At 38.5% G+C, this 20,166-nt stretch overlaps 1 long non-coding RNA gene and 1 other non-coding gene across 3 annotated transcripts in view; one reads left to right on the forward strand and one right to left on the reverse strand.

Moving 5' to 3' along the window:
* The window catches only part of LOC141424803 (uncharacterized), a 52,317-nt gene extending 43,177 nt beyond the window's left edge, over positions 1 to 9,140 (forward strand). For both annotated transcript variants that reach the window (XR_012449721.1, XR_012449722.1), the window contains 2 exons: positions 4,263 to 5,084; positions 5,714 to 9,140. This is a non-coding gene — a long non-coding RNA (uncharacterized lncRNA). The remainder of the gene's footprint in view (positions 1 to 4,262; positions 5,085 to 5,713) is intronic.
* On the reverse strand, positions 7,345 to 7,476 carry LOC141425347 (small nucleolar RNA SNORA51). Its single transcript, XR_012450407.1, has one exon. It is a non-coding gene; the product is annotated as a small nucleolar RNA SNORA51 (small nucleolar RNA).
* Positions 9,141 to 20,166: the final 11,026 nt, after the last annotated feature.

Genomic DNA, 20,166 nt, shown 5'->3' on the forward strand with positions numbered 1-20,166 from the left:
AAATGAGCTTATGGGAATTCAACTCTCTGAGCTCTTGCACGTCTGAAGTTGTCTATATTGTACCCAAATTTAAAGGATAGTTTGGCTTAGTATAGAATTGTAAGTTCAAAAATTTTTCCTTAGAATTTCAAAAGCATTTCTCTTTGTCTTCTAGCATCTAGTGCTGCTAAAAGAAGTCTTATATTAGTGGGATTATTGTTGTTTTGAAGAACAATGGAAGCCTGAGCAATTCTTTCTAAGTCTTTAGCACTGTTTTAATTTTTGAAGGGTTTTAGTACAAGTGTTTTTTTTTTTTTTTTTTTAAATTGTTCCTGTGTAATTTGTGGTGGGCCCTTTCCTAAGACCAGCACCTTCCTTCAGCCCAGCCTTGTTGGATTCTGTTCTCTTATTCTATAACTCTTCATTTTTTTTTTTTTTTGAGACAGGGTCTCACTATGTAACCAAAGCTGGCCTTAAACACACCATCCTCCTCCCTTAGCCTCCCAAGTGCTGGAATTAGTGTTCACCATCATACCCATTCCTCATTTTATCATTTTTGTTATCCAGACATGGAACTTTTGGATTGGTCTTCCATGTTATTTTTGCTCTCAGAGTTTTTATTTTTGTATTTTTGCTCTGCATCCTGGGAAACAGCCTTAACTATCTTTGTTTTCTTTTTATTTATTTATGGTACTGGGGTTTGAACTCGGGGCCTTGTGCTTGTTAGGCAAGAGTACTACCATTTGAACCATAGCCTTAACCCTTAACAATGTCTTTCAGATTAATTGTGTCCCTCCCTTGGGTTTACTGTGCTCTGATTGCTTCTTTTTCACAGAAGCCTGTATGTGTATGTGTGTGCATGTGCACGTGTGCACTCATGTGCATTCATCTTCTCAGCCTTTGTTCTCTTTCTAGCCCCAGCACATACAGAATGTGCTGATCCCCATCTAATTTTTTACTGCATTTAAATAGCAGTTTTTCAGATCTTTGGAAACATGGTGTTGCTGAAGCCAGCTCCCTGTATACTCAGGGGAAAGGAGTCACTGAATGGCACAACACTGAACTTTGGGAGCCTAACCTGTCAAAGAGAAGACCTATTACCAGTTTCATGATGTAAACGTCAGCTGAGACTCTTTTTTTTTAACTCCAGAAGGAGTTGAGGATCTATATCTATGATGACCATAAGTTGTAGTTGCCATTTTATGAAGAATAGTAACCACTTGCTGAGCACTTCTTTGTATGCCATTAGATATGATAGATATTATCTCTTTCTCTCAACTCTGAAAAACTCTCAAAGCAACTCTTATAAAGAAATAAGCTACTGGGTGGGGAGTGGCTCCAGCGGTTAGAATGTCTGACAAGTAAATATGAGGCCCTGAGCTCAAAACCTAGTGTAAAACAACCACCAAAAACACCTAAAAGAAACAGGCTTAGAGAGTTAAGATGACTCTTCTAAAATCACCTAGTCAGTAAATTTACAACTATTATTTGAACCCGGGGATTTTGGAAAGCCATTGCTTCTACAGGGCTTCTCTCCTGGGCTTAACAAAAGATGAATAAATGATGCAACATTTCAGAAAGGCTCAATTCTTAAAAACTGTTTTCTCAGTTATGCAAAAAGAGTGTTTTCAAAAGTAGCATTTGGCATATTTCTCATCTTCCCTCATGTACGATACTATTTTAAGAGACCAAGACCTGTTGTTTATTGGGAGAAAAGCTGGTGTAGAATTTTGAAGGACTTTCTTGAAAATAGATGGAACTGTAACTTGTGGAGAGAAAGAGAGAAGTTTTTTTGGAAATGAGACTGAAGTTTAAGCGTATCCCAAGGGAAAGTGGGCTATACTTGATGAATTAAAGTAAGATACTGTGTATTACTTAAAGTGAAACTTAGACGATTTGGGTCACAAATGATCTTTTATCAGAATCTACAAGGTTTACTCAGATACTATGATATGCGGGGTAGAAGCCAAAGAGCTCTAAGATTTATAAAATATAGGTCAGGTCTATGAGATAAGAGTGACCTACTTATAAACTAATATTCTTATTTTGTACAGACAACCTAGCATTATGTGTGCTAGCAAAAGCAAGAACAGACAAAAACCAAACAAAGAGTGTGTGTATGTAGAACTAAAAGGATAAATGCATTATGATACAGACATGAAATGGGATCTCTGCTCTACAGCCAGTTCCACAGGCTACTGATGTTTCTGATTGAGGACTTGGAGCCATGCAGTTGTACCAATGGAAACCTTATCTTTTTTATTGTTAGCATATTATAGTTGTACAGGGGTACACTGTAACATTTATATAAGTGCAGAAGCCTTATCTCAAATAATTTGACTTTATTCTTTATTTTATTATACTCTCTTAATGAATCCTTCCATAAACTCCCATTTCTGAAGCTCTCTTGCTAAATTTGGCTTGAACTCCCCCTGCTGGCAGACCCAATTATTATTCCCAATTACATAGTGTGGATTTCACCATTGCCAAAACCACATAATGTTTGCTAAGTGCCAAGAAAAGTTTGTTTTTAATTTGATATGCTGTTAGGACAGCCAGAGGATGAAAAGAAAGATGATTATTAATAGCCGTTCAACCTGCAAAAACCCTCCATAGATGATGAATCCCTGTATACAGGTTTGTTTCATAATTGTTCTGAATAAAATGCCCTAGACAGTAGACCAAATTAAAATGCACACCCAGCAGAGCTATAATTTTTGAGCTGTAATTAACACATTCTGTCTCTTTGAATGTAAATGACCTCTCTTCCTACTTTGATATTTTCTATTTAAGATTTACTTAGTACAAATTTTAAAGTAGATTAAAAAATAAATCTATTTAAATCTATTTCAAAGATAAGCATCTCTTACAAGTCTTGTCTTCAGATATTAGTCGTGTGTGCCTGAGGCATTATCAGTGATGTTGGGTAGAGTTTTTATTTCTATTTTATATCCTTTTCTCTTAACCATTTGAGTAAATGGTCATAAGTGGGTTTGCAGACAACAACTCTCCCCTCTCGTACAATTATGAGGAGGCAAATGTTCTTTTCATAGGACCCCCTTCCTTAAAGATTGCACAGAACCTTCTTTTCAGAAAAATATATAGGTTCAGAAACAAAACCTAGCAGCATCCTTTTCTCACTATCTGTTTACAACTGAATATGTGATTATTTTATTCTCCTGTTGCTTTCTGCAGTCTCAACACTAAGAAAAATGTATCCTCTTGAAGGAGTGAATATCAGATTGTTGTCCTGTCATTGTCTCTGTCTTTTTGTCCTTTCTCTAGCAATATGATTTCTTAGTTGAATTTATTTGAATTTCATTTTTCTGGTAATAAAGTTAAATAAATAAAGGTCACATAAAACTTACTTTCATCCCAGAAGGCAGGTGACTAACAGGGCATATTTCATAAAATTTAAATGTCATAACAAATCTTGCTTAAAAACTATGCTTTCCTTTTTTCGTTCTTTGTTGTAAAATTTCAACTTTTGCTAAAACAAAGACAACAAGCAAATAATTAAACCACAATGAAAACTTGCCAATAAAGATTTTATTCCACAAGATCTAGATTAAAAATGAAAATTGGTCAACAACCTAACTCCTGTGTGGCGTTTCTGCTTAACAAGATAAGGTGTACTGATGACAGATATTTAAAAAACAAAACAAACAAACAAAAAGTGTGGCCTAAAGACAAATCTTTTCCGGTAGAAGGAATTCTACCACATGCTGGGATGCAATCTTGGTCTGCATCAAAAAATATTATCAGACAGCAGATTGTCTGTTTTCTCAGACATTGATGACTATCAAAAGAATTTTGGAATTACTAAGAAAACCTCAGGGTTAATAGACCTGAGGGCGGGGAAAGGGCAAATGCTTAACTCAATTCCTTTACTTGGGTCATTTGTAGGTCAAGAAGAATTGATTTGTTATATTTCTCTTTAAAGTCTCCCTTTTCCTTCTCAGATTATTTTACATTTTCTGCCCTCCAGATTTGGGTGGCTTTTAAGAATGAATAGGTTTAGTTGATAATTAAACAAAATGATTCTTTCTCTTAAGTCATTAATCATCAAAGTCAAGTTTCTTGATAGAAGGACTGAACCCCAAAGAACCTCTTTGAATTACCTGAAAGACAGGCTCTCTGGCCTGTGATGATAATTAAAGTCAGGCATTAGCCTGGCATTTGGAATGCTTCAGTGTTGTGGGCAAGAAATGAAAGCAGAAATAGTAGAATGTCCACTTTTTTTGTCAGAAAGAACGAAGCACATCTCTCACTTCTCTTTCCAGCATCTATGTGTTGGAGACATTGGCCTTCACTCTGTTGATTTTGGAACTTCACCCATGACCACAGCGGGCGGGGAGGATAAGAAGCTGTCAGCTAACCCCAGATACTTCAATCAACATTATTTCCTGGAATTCTGAGTCTTTAGGGGATACAGTCAGATAGAAGGTGTATGGACAGGGCCAACTGGTGGATGGAACCAATGCAGGCTTCCTGCATTATTGCTCCTCAGTTATCTGGAATGACCATGCTTCCTGTCCTTGCTATGGTCATGGAGTTAGGAGCTTCCTTCCCCACTCTGATCACACCAACATATTTCCAATCAGCCCTTATTTCTTGTTTAGTATAGTAGGATGTGGTGAACACATAGAAGATTGCTATTGTATTGATGGATTGTATTGTGTTAAAATATGAAAAATTGTTGAAATAAGAATTATTATCTTGTGTGTGTTAGGACTTAGAAACCAGCCAGAGAATGACAGGCTGATATGATAATAAGCCAAACCTAAGGTAGCCGCGATAGACAAATAAGCTAAACCTCAGGTGGCAGTGCCAGTAACAGGAGCTGTGAGGTCACCACTGGGTATATAAACTCAGGCTGGAACCCAAAACCTCTCTCGCCTCCTCACCCACTGGAGAATGTGCCGTCGAAGTTCATCCCGAGGCTCAGATGTAGAGGCAGCTGCCGCTTGTGAGCATAACCCCTTCTCCCGATGACCACTGGGTGTTGCCAGCGAACTCCGAAACTGGACCTGCACTGAAAGCTGCTGTGAGGATCCCCTGGGGCACAGCTACGCCCCCCTCATCAGCTGAGAAAGCACTGCACGGTGAGCGAGACTTGGGGGAAGGTCTGAGTAAACTGGCTGGCTAGGGTAGAAGAGGCAGGCATTAGGATCCATAGGAAAGTGCCGTGTGAATGTGTTTGAATAAAATCCTATTCTCTGAAATAAGAGTCTCCTGAGTACTGTTCATCTGTACTTGAATGAATCATAAGTGCTTGTGACTAAGGATCAATCCCAATGTTTATCACAAAAAAGTCCCTGACACTTTCAGTTATAGCATCAATTTCTGGTGGAAATTAAATTTAGTTCCTACATGACAGAAAGAAACTATGGGTAGTCAGATGCTGACCCACAGGCTGCTGGTGGGCATTCTGCCATCCTCTGATTCTGCATGGTGTGATCCTGCGGCTCCAGGGCTCAGTCGTGTGGTCAGAGAGGCCAGTAAGGCAGCAAGGGGGAGCACAGTGTTTTATGAAAGTGTTCTAAGGAACACCAATTCCTCAAAAAATCTTAACCAGTCAATCAACCAAACAAACACATTGCCAAATAAGATGGAGAAACCACTTGTTCTTGGAGATTTACACTACTCATAAATATAGTAAAGGCTCTGATGAGTTATGTGGGAAAGAGAAAGTTTTTCAAACTTCCTTGACTATGGAATCCTTTTCCTGCAGAATACTGACATGAGCATGGGCAATATGGACTCACTCATGTCAAGACGCGATAACATCACCACCTGCCAGCACATGAAGTGAGAGCTTGGGAACACACCCATCCAGACTGGGAACGCCCATACACACCCAACGGTGTAACCAATCTGTTACACTGTAGGACAGACTACACCCAAGAAGGACATGCCCAGTTGACACTATAAAAACTGACCAGCTGGACTCGACCACCAGAACGCACGTCTCTACATTCTCTGCACTCAAGCCACGGTCGCCAGCATCAAGGGACCTTTCCTGTGTGCCTCTTCTTGCCAGCCTTGTCACCAGTCTGGTGGATGACCTTCCTCAGTTGTTCTCCATCTTCCCCTTCTCCTGTGAGCCCTTATGCCACTGAGTGCATGCTTTTGTGGGCCTGTTCACTACAAGTACCTATTAATATCTCTCAGAACTAGGACTTTCTGAAATACATGTGGGAAACACAGGTGTAGAGGAATTAAGAAACCTAGGTTTCAGGTATTTAAATATCTATCTGACAGAGAAAGTTTACTTTTTTGCCTTATTTCTTAAAAAAAGTTTCATCTTTAACCATAGGATTTTAAAATAATTTCGAGTATTTTACTGAGAACTTATTTGAATCATTAAAATGGTTCTTTAATAAAATAGCTCTTCTATTCCAAGTGGGAGGACAGATAAATTCATTCTAAGATTACTACCAAAGTGAAAACACATTTGATCTTATTAATCTGAGTACATATTTTTAAAATTTGGGAATTTTGATGAATTTATCACTTAATTAAAAAATTAACTTGTCTTCATTTATAGAAATAGTTCTCAACCTGGGGCAATTCCTGCTCCCCCGCCTGCAAGACATGTGGCAATATCTGTTGGTGTTTTTGGTTGTTGCAACAGGATTGGGGGCAATTCCATATGCATCTAGTGAGTAGAGGGGATACTCTAAACTTTCTAAAGTAGACCATCCTCCCACAATAAAGAGCTGTTCAGCCAAATGTCAGTAGCTGTGCTGAGGCTGAGAAACCCTGAGCAATGCCAACATTCTTTAAGAGAAGATAGTCACACTAAATCTAAGACTCATACCAAACCTAAATCAAGATGCAGAGAGAGAAAGAGTCCTTTAATGTAATCCATATTCTTAAGCCATATGACATATCCCCATAAGTAGCACTATGTTTGAAAGCTTGTTTTGACTTTATCACTAGCTGAAATGTGACCTGTGCAAGTCACTTGTAGCCTTGTTTTATTTACCTGAAGAAAAGATGAGATGATTGAAGGATTTCCTGAAACATTATGATTCATGAAGAACAATTCTGGGCCTTGAACATTTTTAACATAAAATAATCATTGCGTTTAGGATTTGGGGGCATGTAACCGTGCAGAGAATATCTGAATCCAAAGATGGTGCCTCTCTGTGCCTGGACGGGCCCGGTGAGTCATTCAGCAGTCATGACCCAGGGATTGAATTACCCATTGTATCTCCTCGAGAGTCTTCATTGATTGATGCTTATTGTTCTACTCATGCCTTAAATGAAAGCTCTGACTTTAGCCTTTCTGAAACTACACTCATCCTTTGGCCATTTCCCTCATTATGCTCAGCCATCGCCTTTCCCCCCCTCCACACCCCATGTCTCCCCATTCACAATGCGGACCAGACACAGGGCCTGGGCTGAGGTGTATATTGGGTAGGTTTACCTTGTATCCCTTTTCTATCCAGTCAGTGAAAGAGCACAGCCTGTGGTAATCACCAGGGGGCCATTACCTTTATGGTAATGCAAATCTCTATCTTAAATTCTCTGATTTCCAATGATTTTAGGGATCTCCACATGGATGTTAATGATAAGGTTAGTGATGATGATAATAACACAAATATCTAACACTGTTGATCTGTTGCTATAACGTAGGCATTATGCTAAGCTCTGTGTTTTTATTTGCTTATTTAATCCTCAGAGGTGAAGTAAGTCATTCAAGATCAAAGAACTAGGATATGGCAGATCTGAGATTCAAAACTTCCACTCTTTAAATTCCACATGTCCCTAGTGGATCAGCTTCTTTCTTATCCAACAGTCTCCTTGTTGTGTTCCCTAAAACAACAGATGATATAAACTGGATCAGAGTTCTTACATCCTTCTCTCATATCCTCATACTTACAACCAAACACGTTTCCAAAAATTTAACAACAAATTCATCTTTTCCTTCTCCAGCTATTCTATTGCCATTGCTCTTGCACAGTCCTTAATCACTCCATTTAATATGTTCCAATAACCTTTTAACAAAATGACCTGCTGCTAAACTTTTTCTTCCAGTTATTTATTTTATCATCATATTTTTTCCTACAAATTAGAGATCTACTCACTTTATTCCATTCTCAAAAGCTTCTAACAGCCTCTCCTTGGTTATAAAATGAAGAATGAAGTCCTTACTCTGGCATTCTCCATGCTTAAAGCTCCACTGTGGTACCAGTTACAATATCCCTCACAGTAGTTTTCATTATTCTTTTGATCTTATCATTTACTTTTACATCTTAAATTTCTTAAAGATTGTATTAGTCAGTGTTCTCTAGAAGAACAGAATTGATAGAACATACATAATTATTAAGAGGGGATGTATTAGATTGGCTTACATGATCAGAAGCTGCATAGTGCCACAATAGCCATCTGCAAGCTGGAAATCCAGGGAAACCAGAAGTTGGTCAGTACAAGAAGCTGGAAGCCTCAGAACAAAAAGGGTTAATGATGCAGCCTTAGTCCTAGGCTGAGACCTGGAAACCTCCTGGAGAGATGCTAGTGCAAGTTCATGTTCAAAGGCTGAAGAATATGGAGTGTGATGTATGAATGACAGCAGCAGCAGCAAAAAGAAGCATCAGTTCAGGTGCTGAACTGGTCCATTGGAGCTTTCCCCTCCTGGTTTTCCATTACGTTTGCCTCCCTTGCCTCCCCAACCTTTTGGATGGTGCCATACATTTTCAGGGCCGGTTTTCCTCACTCAGTCTGATGACCCATGCATCAGTCTTCTCTGGAAACATCTTCATAGACATACCCAGAAGTATGTTTTTGCCAGATTTCTTGGCATCCCTCAATTCAGTTAAGTTACAGTAAAAATTAACCATTACAGGGGTCTATAGTTTCTCATTGCTAATTATAACATGAGGATGTAGTTCTCTTGGTAGAGAAAAGCTAACTTAGCTTTTCTTAGCACTCTTAAAGCAACTTACGTATTTATTGTGTTAGAGAACACAGTCAGGCTTCTCAGCATGGGTTTACTTTCTTTATGTTTTTTCACTATGGAATGCCCATCCTCTGCCTCCCACCATTTCTACAACTACTTAAATCTTTCCAAGTTCATATTTGAAGTGGTCTTTTTCCTTTTCACTTTTTCTCAATTCAGTAAAGTTGCAGGATACCAAATCAACAGACCAAAATAAGTTGCATTCCTATATATTAACCTATTCAAAAAAGAAATTAGGAAAAGAATCCCATTTATAATATGATTAAGAAAAAAATTACTTTGGAGTGTATTTATCCAAAGAGGTGAAAGACATGAAAATTGAAAATGATAAAACATTTTTTTAATTAGTATTGTTGTACTGGGGATACACTGTGACTTTTACCAAAGTTCTTACAAAATATTATAGTTGAATTCACCCCCACCACAATTCTCCTTTATCTCCCCTCCCCCATTAAAATGATAAAAGAAATGAAAGAAGTTAAAGATGACACAAACAAATGGAAAGATATCTTGTGAGCACGGATTGGAGGAACTAATGTTAAAATGTCCACACTACGCAAAGCAAAGTACAGGTCAATGTACTCCTACTCAAAAGTTCAATGACATTTTTTATAGAAATAGAAAAATACTAAAATTTATATGCAACCACAAAAATGCCAAATAGCCAAAGCAATCTTGAGCAAAAAGAGAAAAGCTGGAAGCATATACCACCTGATGTCAAAATATACTTCAAATTTATGGTAGTTAAAACAACATGGTATAGGAATGAAAACAGATACACAGGTCAGTGGAAAAGAATAGAGAAGCCAGGCACTGGTGGCTCATGCCTGTAATCCTACTTACTTGGGAGGCTGAGATCAGGAGGGTAGAGGTTCGAGGCCAACCCAAGCAAATAGTTCTTGAGACACTATCTCCAAAATAACTAGAGCAAAATGGACTGGAGTTGTGGCTCAACTGGTAGAACACCTGCTTTGCAAGCATGAAGACCTGAGTTCAAACCCCAGTCCCACCCAAAAACCAAAATAGAGAGCCCAAAAATAAATCCCATACATTTATGACTAATTGACATTTGAGTAAGATGCTAAGAATACATAAGAGGGATAATCTCTTCAGTAATGGTGTTGGAGTAACTATATATCTAAATGCAGAAGAATGAAATTGGACCCTTACCTCCTACCATATGCTAAAATCAACTCAAAATAGACTAGAAATTTACAAGACCCAAAATGGTAAAAGTTTCTCCTAGGGAGAAATCAGGGAAAAAGCTTTTTTTTTTAGCCTTTATAGCTACATGTTTTTGTATTTTTTTTCCATTTTTCTTTTATTATTCATATGTGCATACAAGGCTTGGTTCATTTCTCCCCCCTGCCCCCACCCCCTCCCTTACCACCCACTCCGCCCCCTCCCTCTCCCCCCCACCCCTCAATACCCAGCATAAACTATTTTGCCCTTATTTCTAATCTTGTTGTAGAGAGAGTATAAGCAATAATAGGAAGGAACAAGGGTTTTTGCTGGTTGAGATAAGGATAGCTATACAGGGCATTGACTCACATTGATTTCCTGTGCGTGTGTGTTACCTTCTAGGTTAATTCTTTTTGATCTAACCTTTTCTCTAGTACCTGGTCCCCTTTTCCTATTGGCCTCAGTTGCTTTAAGGTATCTGCTTTAGTTTCTCTGCGTTAAGGGCAACAAATGCTAGCTAGTTTTTTAGGTGTCTTACCTATCCTCACCCCTTACTTGTGTGCTCTCGCTTTTATCATGTGCTCGTAGTCCAATCCCCTTGTTGTGTTTGCCCTTGATCTAATGTCCACATATGAGGGAGAACATATGATTTTTGGTCTTTTGGGCCAGGCTAACCTCACTCCGAATGATGTTTTCCAATTCCATCCATTTACCAGCGAATGATAACATTTCGTTCTTCTTCATGGCTGCATAAAATTCCATTGTGTATAGATACCACATTTTCTTAATCCATTTGTCAGTGCTGGGGCATCTTGGCTGTTTCCATAACTTGGCTATTGTGAATAGTGCCGCAATAAACATGGGTGTGCAGGTGCCTCTGGAGTAACCTGTGTCACAGTCTTTTGGGTATATCCCCAAGAGTGGTATTACTGGATCAAATGGTAGATCAATGTCTAGCTTTTTAAGTAGCCTCCAAATTTTTTTCCAGAGTGGTTGTACTAGTCTACATTCCCACCAACAGTGTAAGAGGGTTCCTGGGAAAAAGCTTTTTGATAGTGATCTCGGCAGTTTTTTTTTTTTTTTTTTTGGATATGACCACAAGACACAGGCTATTCAAGCAAATGGAATTGCATTTGCATAGCAAAGGAAAAAAATAAAACCAAAAGAGGGCCTACAGATGAGAGAAGATATTTGTAAGCCATATATCTGATAAATGATTACTATCTGAGATATTTGAGGAACTAAAAAAAATCTCAATAGCAAGAAAATACATGACCTTATTTAAAAAATGGGGAAACACATAATTTTAAAAAGAACACATACACATGACCAAGAGTACATGAATGGATGCTCTATATCACTAGTCATCAGGTTATGCAATCAAAACTATAGTGAGATATTACCTCACACTGCTATAATGACCGTTATTAAAATGCTATAATGACCATTATCAAAAAACATGTTACAGAAGATGTAGAGAAAGTAAATTATTAAAGCTACCATGGGAAAAAAAGTATAGTAGTTTTTCAAATGATGAAAAATTAAGCTAGCATATGATCCAGAGATCCTACTAGCAGGTGTGTACCAAAGTAAATGAAACTAGTATGTCAAAGAGATGTCCGGCCAGGTGCTGGTGGCTCATGCCTGTAATCCTAACCACTTGGGAGGTAGAGATCAAGAGGATTGTGGCTGGAAGCCAGCCCTGGCAAGCAGTTCATGAGACCCTATCTTGAAAATACCCAACGCAAAAAAGGGCTGGGTAGATAAAAAAAATGTGCTTACATGCAAAGGAATATTATATATCCATAAAAATGAAATGTTGACATTTTTGACAAAAATGGATGAATGTGGAGGATGTTAAGTGACATAAGCCAGGCTCAGAAAGACAAATACTGCATGATCTCATATGTGCAACTTAGAAAGTGTCAAATTCATAGAAGTATGGAGTAGAATGGTGGTTTCCAGGAGCTGAGGTGGGGGTGGGGGTGGAGTGGGAAAATTATGGTCAAAGAATACCAAGTTTCGGTTATGAAAGAAGGATATAAGAATTCTCAAGATCTGATGTACAACATGGTGACTGTAGTTAATAATACTGTATCATACATTTGAAATTCAAGAAAATAGATCTTAAGTGTTTTGTCCCCCCATATATAAAAGGTATGCATGTGTGTAATATATATATATATATATATGTATATATATGTATATATATATATACATATATATATATACAGGTGATCTGCTTCCAGCCATTTTTGCTCTGGTTATTCTGGAGATAGGGTCTTGCTTTTGCCTGGGGTGGCCTGGACCTCATTCTGTCTATTTTACTCTTCCAGCTGTTGCTGGGATGACAAGCATGCATCACTGCACCCAACTATTGGTTGAGATTTTTTGCCTGGGGTAGGACTTAAACTATGATCCTCCTACTCTTAGCCTCCCAACTAGCTAGAATTATAGGTGTGATCCACCAGCACCTGGCTTATTGTACATCTTAAGTAAATATAACTGTTATTTGTTAAATATACCTTAATAAAGCTAGACAAAAAAGATGAGCTCCTTTCTCATGAAAACTATATTTTTTGTGGGCCATTTCTTCTAAGGAACCTGAGAATTATGATTGAAAATGTCAATTTTCATACCATTTCAAATTAAAATTTTTGCATTATTTTTATTTCCTGTTTGAAGCTAACCCATACAAGATATTGATTAAGCATCAAGCTCAGAGAGAGAGATGACAGAAGTTAGTAGTGCAAGTCAGCCAGTGCTCCTTTTCTTCTTGGGAATACAGGACCACCATTCCCAGTCTGCTTATACATGATAATTCTGACCAAGAAAATATAAATGTGAGTGGTGTGAGGTACTGTCAAGTCCAATCATGGAGGAAGCTATGTGTTGAGATGGTAGAACCACAGGTTAAACTTACGAGGGCCCACATGTGTCTTGGTTTGAGTGAGAAATAAGTTTTACGTGTTTAATCCATTGAGATTTTGGGCTGACTTGTTACTAAACCATTATTTTGCCTGATTTGATTAATAGAGGGGGCATTGATAATTATAGTAGTAGACAATAGATAAAGCCAATAATAACAATAGATAACACTATTAAGCACTGAGGCCTAGAGAAATTTAAGGACTCATCCAGGGTCACAGAGTTAATAATTTTTAGAGTTGGGATTCAAACCTATATTTGATCAGATAACAAAGTTCAGTTACTTCTGACCAAGTTCTAGAATAATTTGGTTTATTCACATAATTGTAAATTTCTAAATAAATGCAAAAGTGAAATTGGTTCTAAGGTATCATGTGAATTTTTTTAGAGGAGCAGGGCAGATTTTGTTTCCTGGGAAATTTGGGATTTATAAAAACCTTGTTTATTTAGAAGCAAAAGGGAAATTTCTGGTTTATGTGACTTTCTTCATTTGTATAGTATAAGGACAGAGTAGGATTATAGCAAAATCCTGTTAGGATTTGGAAATGCTGATGTGATTAATATGCCTTGATCTAACAGTGACAACAGTGAAGAATAATTAGCAAGTAAATGAATTAAATTTCACTTATATGTCCTCTGTGAGAGACTCTGTCAGATTCCTTTGATTACACAGTCAGGAACCCAGCCTGGTTTTCCACAGCGAGGAATAAATTCCTAAGTCCTGGCTTCACTCATCCATCATTTCTTTTGCATCCTTTGGGAGCCATGACTTTAATGAAGATAAAACCTATCACTTTAAACATTTTTTCTTGATAATAAAAGTCCAGCCAGGACTTTAATTAATTAACTAGATAATTATTTTAGTATACTCTGTTAAAGGTATTAGTTGGTATTGATTGCTTTGGGGATACTTAATTCTATTTTTGTTTTAGAAACATAAAATATACAGATTTTTTTTTCAGTAATCCCTGGAGAAATGGCTGATTCCAGTATGGCAGCAGGAGGAATACAAAACAAACTGGAACATTTTCTTGAGCAAGAAAAGTCAGGGAAATACTCAAAGACAATGATGGTGTGTTAAATTAAAGCCAACTTCAAAGTTGGCCAAATTGGGGAACTATTTGAAATTAAAAAAGAATGCTGACTGTGACTGTTGGGAAAGATAGGAGAGGAAAGGAGAGGGGAAGAGAGGAGGGGAGGGAGAGAGAGAGAAACTTACTATCATTATGTAAGATGACATTATTGTGATGTTTTACTCTAAAATTGGTCATCAGAAGGGACATATTGAATATTTGCCTTGCCCTTTTAAGAAGACCAGTAATTCTTTTGGCTACAGAGGGAAAGTTTTCCTTGGAGGGAGAATGCCAGATCATAAACGTGATATTGGTACAAACAGAAAATCCCCATTTTGCAACCTTTAAAGAAATACTTGATTTCAGCAAAGACCATTAATGGCTAGCAAAACCTCTAAGTGAAAAGGTTTGTCAAGTGAAAAATTTGCATAATATGGGGTGCCAACCCACATTCTTGCTAATTGTTAAAGGGAAAAATGTACTTTTAAAATGGAAACATCTTTCAGGTCACGACCTTTCCTGAATGAGCACAATCTTCAGCACTAAGAGTGGGACAATGTGACATACTTCTAATGACATACAAAGTACTAAGCATACATGTCATGCTTGCAATATTTTTGCCAGATATCTTCAATTTGAATCTAACCAGGATTCCAGTCCTTACCTTATTAATAGTTTATAGAAGAAACTAGCTCAATGAGACCACAAGAAATCATTCTAACAAATTCAAAATGTAGGCCATCCTAGAAGACAATGCATTTGCTTTTTTTTCCTTCAAAATGTCAATGTTATAAAAAGGGATTAAAAAGAGATGAAAGCCATAATAGAAAAACAGCACATGAACTTGATTAGATCTTCATTTTAACAAAATGTTTTGGTTCAATAAAAGCTATGAGGCATTTTATAATGTTGAATGTTATTAAGGAATTATTGTTAATTTTCTTAGTTATAAAATGGTATTGTGGTTATGCAAGAGAATTTTTTTTTTTAGAAGTTATAGGCGGTACTATTTAGGAATGATAAGTAAGGTGGCATGATGTCTGTAAGTGGTTCAGCAAAAACTACCATCTATCTATCTATCTATCTATCTATCTATTATCATCTATCTATAGAAAAAGCAAACATGGCAAGTTATCAGTGAATGTGGAATCTAGGTTTCCTAGCATGGTATTAAATTTTTTTTTGAGTGTATAGAGAATTTTAACCTTAGTAGAGATCTTAACTTGAGAGGTAGAAGACCTTGGTCTGGTTTCGAATTCTGGTGGCCTATTCTGTACAGTCCAGTAACTATTATTACTGTTATACTATGTATAAAATCTCATTGGTAATCTTATTCATCTGAGTGATTGTTTCAAATCCAAGCTTCTTGAGGTCAGCAGATGACCTCAAGCTTGTTATTCCACCATGAAAATGGAGGAGATGCAGAACACTTTCAAATTCCTGCCTCCCACCTACTCAAGTCTACTCACATCTTAACTCCTTCCTTTTGATCTCAACAGAGGTGTGTCTTCCACCTGTGCACTGATCTCTTTCCTTTCAGCTCCTTCAGGACTTGCTCTTTCTCCTGTGAATCCTCCCTCTCTACTACTCTATCAGCACTTTTCCATTCAACATAGAAAAATGTTCAGCTCTCCTTTGCCTGTGATGCAAACAAAACACTTTATCCTAACCTCTATCCATATAGCTGCTATTTTCCTTTGTGTTATGGCCTCGCCCTTGAGAGGATGGTCTACATTTGTGGTCTTTTTCTTCATTTCCCACAGAAATCTAGCTTTGGTCTCTGCCATGCAAATGATTTTTTGGCAGAACTGGGTTTGAACTCAGGGCCTCACACTTGCTAAGCAGGTGTTCTACAATTTATGCCACTCCACCAGGCCTATGTTCTTGTTTTTATTTTGCATCGTCTGCTTCTGTTGGCTACTGAGTCCCTTTTTTTGGTGAGGTGGGATTTGAACTCAAGGCTTCATGCTGGGAAAGCAAGCACTCTACCGCTTGAGACATGACTCCAGACCATTTTGTTCTGGTTATTTTGGAGATGGAATTTCTTGAACTATTTGCTTGTGCTGGCCTTGAAACTTGATCCTCCCAATCTCACTCTCCTCAGGCATGAGCCACTGGTGCCTGGCTACTGGCTCCTTTTGAGTCATTCTCTCTTGCATTCACAATACCATATACTTTTGTCTCCTACTTCTCTACCCATCTCTTTTGGAATACTCTTGGAGTCTATCATTTTTAATTAGAAATTATCAGTGAATATTAATTGTACAAAATGATGGGTTTCATTGAGACAATTTCATACATGCAAAAGTGTGCTTCGATCACATTCACTCCCCATTACCCTTTCTTATGTTCTCTCCAACCCCCTTTCTCTTCCCTAGAACTTTCATGCTTTCTTATTTTTTCTCTATATTCCACATATGAGAAAAACATACAATATCTTTTTGAATCTGACTTATTTTGCTGAACATGATGATCTCCAGTCCTACCCATTGTACTGCACTAACATGATTTCATTCTTCATGGCTAAATAATATTCTACTGTACGTATATACTCTCAGATGCTGTGAATTGTGCTTATATAAACATGGATATAAGGTACTAGATTCTATTTTAAAAGAAGTCTCATTTGTTTTCAGCCCAGAATTTCTATATGGAAGTGGATTTGTTGTGGGAAGTTGCTAGCTGAGATATGGGACACAGGCGATTTAGCAGGAAGCAACATTTTATTGTGCCAGCACAGACTCAGTGGACTTGTGTCCAAAGGCTAAGCCTCGAGAACAAAGCAGTCTCAACTTATATACCCTTGCAAGCAGGTTACAGAAGCAAAAAGCAAGGTCTAATCCATGTATGATTATATTTAATTTTATAGGCTACTTTATCCTAGTGCTATGTGACTTTTTCCCCTCCTCAGTGCTATGTGACCTTCCTCGCATTTAGATTCCTCAGTTTTTATTTCTCTGCTATGCCATCCCTACCTCCCTGCTACTTTCTCAGGACTCAGGCCTAGTCAGTTTTCTTCTGCTCCTCCTTCTTGCTACATTAGTCCCCCCTTTGATGCTCAGACCCACCTAGGGTTAAAGAGCATCATCTTGATGTAGGGGTTTGTATTTTCATAACACCATTACATGTGTGGCCGTTTTCCTTTTTATAATAGCCTTTATAATCGTTGATAAACCACAACACCAGGGGAACCAGGAAGGGCAATATTAAGCATGTTTTTACAATTAGACCCATTGCCCCATCAGGGTTTTGAATCTACCTAAGGCAGAAAACCATCCTTCAAAGAGGTCATTGGGATCCCATCCTCTCCAAGTCTGGATGGGGACATGGGCAAGCATTCTCATTTTGTCTGTGATCCCTTTTATGACATTTTTTTTCCTAATCATTAATCTGTAAGCAGCAGTTGTTCATGTTTATTTTATTTTATTTTTTATAAATTCCTCCCTCAGAAGTAAGTAAATAGTCTAAACCAAGTGGTTCTGATAGATGACATTGCACATCTTAGTGCTTTGTTTTGCCAGAAAATTGAGAGCTCTTGCAGTTTCATTAGTTATAATTCTAACAATAGCCTGCAGCCTGATGACGCGGTTAAGCATATATATAGGGGTGCCATAGTCCCAGGATCCATCTTCTGCCCATAGTACTGGATGATTTACTTAGGAGGCCATTTGTCATCTTTTTAATTGCCAATTTGTAAGGCACCCCATTTTTCCTACTTAATCTTTTTTCATATATGGGAACTCCCAGTTTTTCACCTTGTCTGAGGGGAAGCAAGAAGGATGGTCTGATTGAACCTAGCACACAAGACTCAAACCAGCTTCTAGGTAGCACCATATAAGCTTGCTTCCCACAGATCCAGTATAATCCCTTGGGTGCCTGCCAATCTGTGTTTTTAGTAAGATTGTCCCACTCTTTCTAGAGATTAGAAAAGTTGGCCAGTGTGTCGGGTAGGGTTTTGTGTGGTTTGGAGCTCCCCACCATTGGGTCTCTTGGGCAGTGTCATTGTAAAACTTCTGTCCTAAATAAGTTAAATCCCCCACCGAGGTGGAGAATTGGCCTTCTGGGTGGGAGATACAATAATTTCTGATGATGGAAGTATTTAAGAGCCAGGTGCCTTTCCTGTGTTTTGGGAAAGCAGTCTCATTAAAAGGCTCCCATGGGTCAGTTTCCTTGCTTTCCAAGGCCAATGGTCTCCCATGTTGGTCCCCCCACAAACATAGCACAAAGTGACATTTAGTTTCTGGGCTATAGACTCAGCTAGTGAGAGGAACAAGTTTTTAGTTTTGGCAGAGATGGGAAATTCACTCCTTAGCTCCTCATAAAATGAGTGAAAAACTTGCTATGAGGAACTCTCATAGGTAACAGTTACTAATTTGAGGTGCATCAGACTCCCAGGGTCAAGGCCCTTTCCATCTATCCTTATGCTAATTACTTATCCTTGTGTCCAATCAGATGTCTTAAGTACAGTGAAATTTACAGGGTTACAAGTGCCATGGTTGCAGTCAGGGGCATCTTCCCCTTGTGAAGGAGGGCTGCATGCCCTCTGCCATGTGGTGCATGAAACATAACTCCAATAAGGGCAGTAATAAGAACCCACATCATCACATGGCCAAGAGTTGTCTCCCCACACATACACTTACCATTTGATGTATAGGCTCTTTTCCAAGCTAGGCCCCTACAGCCACAGCCTGTACCTGCAAATCCTCCTTTGTCTATGGCCACACATGCATCAAAGAGCATTGACACTGGTTTATCAGGACTAAACACCTTGGTGTGGCTGATGAGGTTCCCAGGGTGGAGGACGCTCCTGATCTCTAGCCATTGTTTCCAAGGGCAGTAAGTGGGGTTGAAGCAGATATGCTGATTACCATGGGTGCACACTAGATAGGTGGTGTGGTTGTGAGTGCATGACCCAATGACAGAGCTGGCACAGGAATAGTAAGTATGGAAAAGTAAATCTTGGTAACAACACTTCCTGCCCAGGTAGTATGCACACATCGGTCACAGGAGAAGGGCTCTGGGGCCTTGAAATGAAGCCAGATCAGTAACAATAAACAGTAATTATGCATCCTGCCCAGAAGAGACAGAAGACAGCAAATAAAAAACCTTTCACCATGAGACCAGTCAGCGGGGGCAGTTTTTGCCAAGCCTATGGTGAAGACTAGGGTGAGAACTACAGCAACAGATACAGACAACGGGTGACAATGCATTACAGTGAAATAACTGCTGTGAAAAACAGCTTCTGCCATGCATAGACTAGTCAACTTCTGGGGATGACCTAGAGTAGGGCTGTCATCTCGCTGTTCTTGATCCCCTATTATTTCCTGGGAAGTGGAGTTCTGCTAAGGAAGGGTTCTGGAGGGTGAACTTGCATGGTGAAGCTGGATCAGGGATGCACTCCCACTCGAGAGAAGCTGGCTTCAAGTAACGGTGGAGGATCCAAGGAGCAATGCCTGATACTTAAATTGCGGTGGGAGTAGTAGACAAGATAACAACAAAAGGGCCCCTCCAATGGGGTTTTAATGGATGGACACTTTATTTTTTTACCCAGGCAATGTCTTTTTTTTTTTAACTGAGAATTACCATGGCAACAACATATTATCAGTATATATGTCTAAGAAAACACGTTTTAATGAAAGTTAAAACCACATTTTTAAGTATGAAAGGACATGTTTAGAGCCAGTAAAAATAGTTATTTTGTCTCTATTTAAGTAGAAGACCCTGTCTGAAAATATGAGTTTGTGTCAGGAAGGGCTTTAATGCCAGATAGTCACACATGCAAAAGAACAACTTTTCAATCCTCTTGGCCTTGGTTATTTTTGAGAGGTCTGGCACCAGTGACTCCATTTGAACTTTGGTGGTATTCCCCCCTTCTCTTCAAACTGCTTGTCTCTGAGCAGTCTTTTCTGAAGATTTGTCTCCCATCCAAACACTAACCAGGTCCGACCCTGCTTAGCTTCTGAGATCAGACAAGATTGTGCGCTTTCAGGGTGGTATGGCCATAAACTGAAGATTTGTTTGGTTGGTCTTGGTCCC

This window comes from Castor canadensis, chromosome 7, assembly GCF_047511655.1.
Source record: "Castor canadensis chromosome 7, mCasCan1.hap1v2, whole genome shotgun sequence".
Classification (NCBI taxonomy): domain Eukaryota; kingdom Metazoa; phylum Chordata; class Mammalia; order Rodentia; family Castoridae; genus Castor; species Castor canadensis.